Raw genomic sequence first — 6557 nt, forward strand, 5'->3', positions numbered from 1 at the left:
ATTGCATTTGAATCCATCATGTGTTGAAAATCATTGAAACCTCGTACACACAAACTAAATAATTTCTACGTAAAATATTATCGAACCTACGTAAACCATTGAAAACTATTTGAATGTGAATCAACCTAAAAAATAATTAATTTTGATTAATAAACGAAACAACAAATCATTGAAAACTCACAAATACAAAGTCAATAATTTCAAAATTTGTATCGGTTGAATTAATTAAGATTTGTAGATATCATTTTCTAATTTTATTTAAATTGAAAATGAAAAATAAATCCACATGATTATTCTCACCTAGTAGTCACATTGAAGAAAGTAAAAAATTTGATCCACAAAGACCACAACAGAAGAGCACAACACCACCCAAAATATTATTCTCCAATCCACAACTGAAAAAAGTAAGCTAAAAACATACACACACTGCACTGCACGAAAAAATACTTTTGTGTCAAAAAGAAAATATATCTCTCCATTTCACGTACTATATATGGATAGTTTACATGCACATTGCTTTTAAATTTGTGTCACAATTCAAGAGACAACAAATGTTTATCTTCCCCTTCCTTTAGTACCAAATCTAGAAACTAGAATATCATTACTTTAATATTCAAACATAAATTTGTGACACATAAATCACTGTTGCTTTGTGACACATAAATTTGTACAATGGACCCCTCCACTTATTCAAACATTTCTAAGCATATCAAAGGTGTGTGTATTGTACCATCCCAATTCCCAAATGAGTGAATATATGAGAATGAGACCCAATTGTTTTAAAGTTAAATTAAGTTTTAAAGTTAAATTAAAAACGGTAAAAAAAAAAAAAAAAACTTATATGGAATCTTAGTTGTTAAGAACTCTAATTAAGTGACAAACTGAAACACTTTTTTTTTACTTAATAATTGAGTACTACTATATAAATATATTTTTTTGAGCATACAAATTGTATCAACTATCAATAGAAGTGCTACATAATCCCCCTTTTATGAACTTAAAATTTTCAGTGTCAAACGAGATAGTGTGAAGCAATATATATAAAACCTTTTGAAAAATCTTAGTTATTAAGTACTACTCTAATTAATATGAATACAAAATTTTGAAGCTTGATGTCTCTTTTTCTATTTTTGGCTCGCTCACATCAGGATAAATATTCCCCGTTTTCACATTGATCGATCATGAACTTGCCTTCATTTTTTACATAATCCTCCTTTCTGAATACTCAACCAAATAGGTATTGTACTTCATTTCACAGCGATCATGGACTTGCCTTCATTTTTTAAAACTCTGAAAACTTTGTAAAACCAAATCTTTAATTTGTTATCTCAAACGGGTCTTTTTGAATGTTGTTTCAGGGTGTCCTTCTCATTAATGCTATGAGATTCTTGTGCGGTATATACATAGCAAGGAGAAAATTTGGTTTTCTGCTGCTCACTTGACTTAGACCAAGTTTCCCTTATTCCTTATAATAGAGTTGATGCGTGTATAATCGGCGAGTGATCTAATGTGTTGTGCCCAACTCGGTTTCATATCGAGAGAGGAAGGAGACGAATTATTGGCACCTTGAAGGAGTACAAGGATGACAGATATATTGAGTATAGGCTGTGAGTTTCTGCCTTCATTCTTAAACTTTATTTAAAATTATTAACAAGTTTTTTTATTTTACACTTTTGGTTTGTGACTAGAAGATTTTTTATAATTATATTTTTTTATAATTATTAATAATGTCAGGTTTTCCTTTTTGAACATTTTATTCTTGTTAAATTCCCTAACGACGAAGGTTACAAAATATAAATTGTCGTAAGTTTGAACTATATTCCTTTTGTTGCCCTGCATTTAGAATCCATAGCATACTAGCAAACTAAGAGGTTGATACTTCAGAAGTCATGTGCAAAAACTAATAGGTTGATTCAAATACTTACGTTTTCTTTCATGTTGAAATTTTGTTCTATGTGAAGGTACTGGTGCTCATTTGGCCCAGAAAATTATGGGGAGGGTAGTGGGATACTACCTAGTCGGAGATATCGACTTAATACCCAAAATCGTGCTGATAGACCTCAATCAATGTGGGGTTGTACCTATCATATTGTACCATCTCCATTGTTCTAGTTTGAAGTCCTTTGAAGTGCTTAATTAGTTCACTTAAGAAGATAGATCTTTCCATGGATAATTTCTTTTTGTTTTTGGCTTTGATGTTCTTTTTCTTGAATTTTACTTGTTACGTACATATACAAATTGTTGGCATATTACTTGAATTAAGGGGCTGGTTGTATACTTTTATTGGTTAGAATTTTGAGCTTATTATTTGAAATAAGGTGCTAGTAGAGCTTATTTTGGTGTTCTATAGCATTGGCTGAATTTTGTATTTTACTTCAGTTATCTTCATCATCACCGCCGCCATCTTAACTACCGCGGCGGCATCACCGCTTGCTCTTACGTTGGAAAGAGCTTTTCCGTCGAATAATGGAATTGACTTGGACCAACTACGAGCTAGAGACACGACCCGACATGGTAGAATTCTCAAGTCTTCAAAAGATGTTGTTTACTTTGAGGTTTATGGTAACTCCCAGCTTCCACTCCTCGGGTAATTTTTAGAAATTTTAATCTTGTCTTTAATTATTGTTACCTTTTGTTAATCAATTTCTAGTTATATATTCGAATGGCAAAAAAATTGAATTTTGGATAATATCTTATATATATTCTCTTTGTGTGTGTGTGTGTGATGTTTCCAGATTATATTATACAAACATATCGTTGGGTACTCCTCCGGTTGAATTTCACGTCCAGATTGACACCGGAAGCGATGTTACCTGGGTCAGTTGCAGCTCATGCAATGGTTGTCCACAGACAAGTGGACTGGAGGTAAATTGCATTGTAATATTATACGTTGAAATATTAAATCACAAATAGTAATTCGATCAAGGTATTAATGGACTGATTTAAATCTTGATCATTTTTGTTAGTGGAAAGTTCATATATTTCATGGAGCAAAGATGAACATATGTTATAAAAAAAAATCATTATATTTTTATTTATAATCATAGTAATTTCTAGCTTCTGTGTTGGTTTTGGCCCCCTGATTATGCTATGTTTCTGCTGTACTTGAGTTCTGGTTTTGGCCCCCTGTTTATGCTAAAGCTTCTGTGTTGGTTTTTACATATAGGACTTTTGTAGGTATATGTGAAATTGCATAAGAGGTAGGTACCTCTTCACCGGTACATAGATGCTATATTTTTATGTAAACTTTAACTGATATAAAAGAATAAGTAAACTGGATATATATTTTTAACGACGCATATATAATTATGCAAGCCGAATCAAAAGAAAATCATCCAAAATTTAGTATTGGTTAGGGTGAATTAGAGTAGATGTATAAATTTTGTTCACCATTATTAATACTCTTGTAAAATATTCTTACATTGTATTGAGATTCTATGTTCCCAACATGGATTAACCAAGAAAAGTCTCTTATTGAAAGATGCATCTATAACAAATATAAATGATTAACCAAACATATATGCAAGATGCTCATACTCTATATATCTTGCATATAGTCATTATAGTTTGATATATAGTCTTTCAACAGATAGCCAAACATATAGATTGAAATGGTCAGAAAAGTAATTACATATAAAATATCTCAAATAGAAATATAGGTTAACAAAAATTGATTTCCCAAATGTACATAACAATAATCAATATGGTTTATGGATTTTGTCACAGATTGAGCTCAAATTTTTTGAGCCTAAACATTCATCAACCTCATCCTCAATCCCTTGTTCTGACCAAAGGTGCAATACTGGAACCTGTCAGAACAATCAGTGTTATTACAATCTTAAGTATGGAATTGATGGTGGACCATTGCTTGGCACGTCTGGTTATTACATGTCAGACCGACTACATTTGGACACTATTTTCGAAGGAGCTGTGACAAAAATTTCTTCAGCTCCTATTGTTTTCGGGTGAGTTTTCTTGAGCCTAATATGGTTGATACTTGATAGTATCGTTTTTTTTTTCTTGTTTATTGTTTTATTCTAATATTGGAAACCGTTATTTTGTGAATTGAGCAGGTGTAGTAACTATAGGAGTGGATACCTTTCTAAATCTGAGAAAGCACTCGATGGAATAATCGGACTTGGCCACCAAGATATTTCGGTTATCTCTCAGCTTTCCGCGCAAGGGGTTACTCCTAGAGTATTCTCCCATTGTCTGAGTGGAGACATCGTTGGTGGAGCGAAATCGTAGAGGCTGATATTGTGTATACATCGCTTGATCTATCACAGTAAGTCTAAACTTATTAATTCATTATTGTTTTTATGCATAATTTAAGAGTGAGAATTTAAGAGTGAGAATTTAAGAGTTTAAATACCCAAATTATGGTATAGGTGATGTAAGATTAATTATAAACAAGGTTAAGATTCAAGTTTAGCAATAAGTTTAAACTTATTACTTTTTTTTGATGAAATTTGAAGTTAAGTTATAACAGCTGTTTTGTCTTGATAACAATACAATGATTCCAAGTTAGCAGTTTAGATAAATTTTATAGACTACATATATTCAAATTTGTTTATGGTATCATAGCTGAATATGATTGTTGGTAAATATATGTTTTGAGTTTTGAAGTTGGTTTTGCTGTTTTAGAAATTAATGTACTCTTTGAGGTTGCATATCTTGTTATTAGAATTGTAAAAATTTTGTAATGTTGTTTAATAAATTTACAAGTCATTAGAAAAGCCGAAATATTGTTTCGTATCTTCTCTATGTCACGAATATCGAGGCCTAACTCATCCTTACAAAATCGGCTTGTAAGGTGAGGATTGCCTCCTCTTTATAAACTCTTCTCAAGAGTCCTATCTATTCGATGTGGGACTAAATCCCACCGAGTGTTGGCCGCTAACACACCCCCTCACGCTTCAGCCCGACGCAATGGGTCTGAAGCGTGAAAGATGTCGGAAGCCCAACGATAGATCCGATAGGCTCTGATACCATGTCACGAATATCTAGGCCTAACTCATCCTTACAAAACCGGCTTGTAAGGTGAGGATTTCCTCCTCTTTATAAACTCTTCTCAAGAGTCCTATCTATCCGATGTGGGACTAAATCCCACCGAGTGTTGGCCGATAACACTAGGCTATTAGGAATAGGGGTGGTCTTGTGAGTTGTGTTGTTTCCGCCTAAGACATTTGTATCCTCTTAAGGATAAAATACTTTGATACATTTGGATTGATAGAATTTAATACATGAGGTCGGGTCGTGTCATTAGCTAACTGCACCCTTCATGCATATTTTAGGCGTCATTACAACTTAAATCTAGAGAGCATATCTGTCAATGGTTGGGCATTGCAAATCGATGCATCAGTATTTGCAACATCGAAAGACAGAGGTACCATTGTTGATTCTGGAACAACTTTGGCATACCTTGCAGAAGAGGCGTATGATCCTTTTGTTGATGCGGTGAGTTTCATTCCATTATCAAACATATGTTTGATGTATTTTGCTTGCTTAGAACTTTATCAAACGTTAATAGAAAAATAATTTTTTACTACTGCAGATTACCACTGCAATACCACAATCTGTACACACTGTTTCATTCAAGGGATATCAGTGTTTCGTAACTCCTGACAGGTTAAGCTCAATACTTCATACAATTTTTTATTTTACTTTTTTTACTTTTTATGCATTTCTTATTGCCAATTATGCTCTTTTTTCTCTAACTCTTTTCTCGTTAACGTGCTTATATAGTGTCACTGACATTTTCCCTAAAGTGAGTCTCAATTTCGCTGTATCACTGAATCTAAGGCCCCAAGACTACCTTATACAGCAAAATCCTATTGTAAGTATTCAAGCTTCAATATTCAGCCTATGCTTCTCTTTGTTCGGTTTTTATATACCATATGTTATCTTACTAATTGCTACGATGCATGTTACAGAATAATGGTGTAGCAGTGTGGTGTATTGGATTTCTGAAGATCAAAGGTCAAGGCACGACAATTTTAGGCGGTATATCAATTTAAAAATTAGAATATAATTTCTTGTACTTCAATATTATTGTTCATAATTTGTTAAGGGTCTTTTTTTCAAAACTACATGTATTATACTACTAACAGCACCATTTAGTGTTTTGGCAGATCTCGTACTGAAAGACAAAATTTTTGTTTATGATCTAGACGGTCAACACATTGGATGGGCTGACTATAACTGTAAGTTTCAGATACATATAGTGAATTTCATAGGCCTATATATAATTGTTTATTGTCGATGTTATATTTGATTCTGATCGTGCTGTTAATTTAAATTCGACAATGTAGGTTCTTTGCCGATTAATGTCTCCACGACAATTGGCACTGGAAGACACGTTAATACAGGAAAGATAAGCAGAAGTTCTTGTTTAGAGGATGGAATTATAACATCTTTCTTTGTAACGTTGATTTTCTGGTTTATGTTTTTATAGTCTCTGCAGTACTGTATAATTGTGATAATTCCAGAATATTGTTTGTGTTGTGACCACTTTCTGCACAATAGGTTTCATTATTTAATGAAATGTAGTAATTCTA

At 32.7% G+C, this 6557-nt stretch overlaps 1 pseudogene; it reads left to right on the forward strand.

Moving 5' to 3' along the window:
- Positions 1-1484: 1484 nt before the first annotated feature.
- On the forward strand, positions 1485-6557 carry LOC123884877 (annotated as a pseudogene).

Source organism: Trifolium pratense, linkage group LG5, assembly GCF_020283565.1.
Source record: "Trifolium pratense cultivar HEN17-A07 linkage group LG5, ARS_RC_1.1, whole genome shotgun sequence".
NCBI classification, from domain to species: Eukaryota; Viridiplantae; Streptophyta; class Magnoliopsida; order Fabales; family Fabaceae; genus Trifolium; species Trifolium pratense.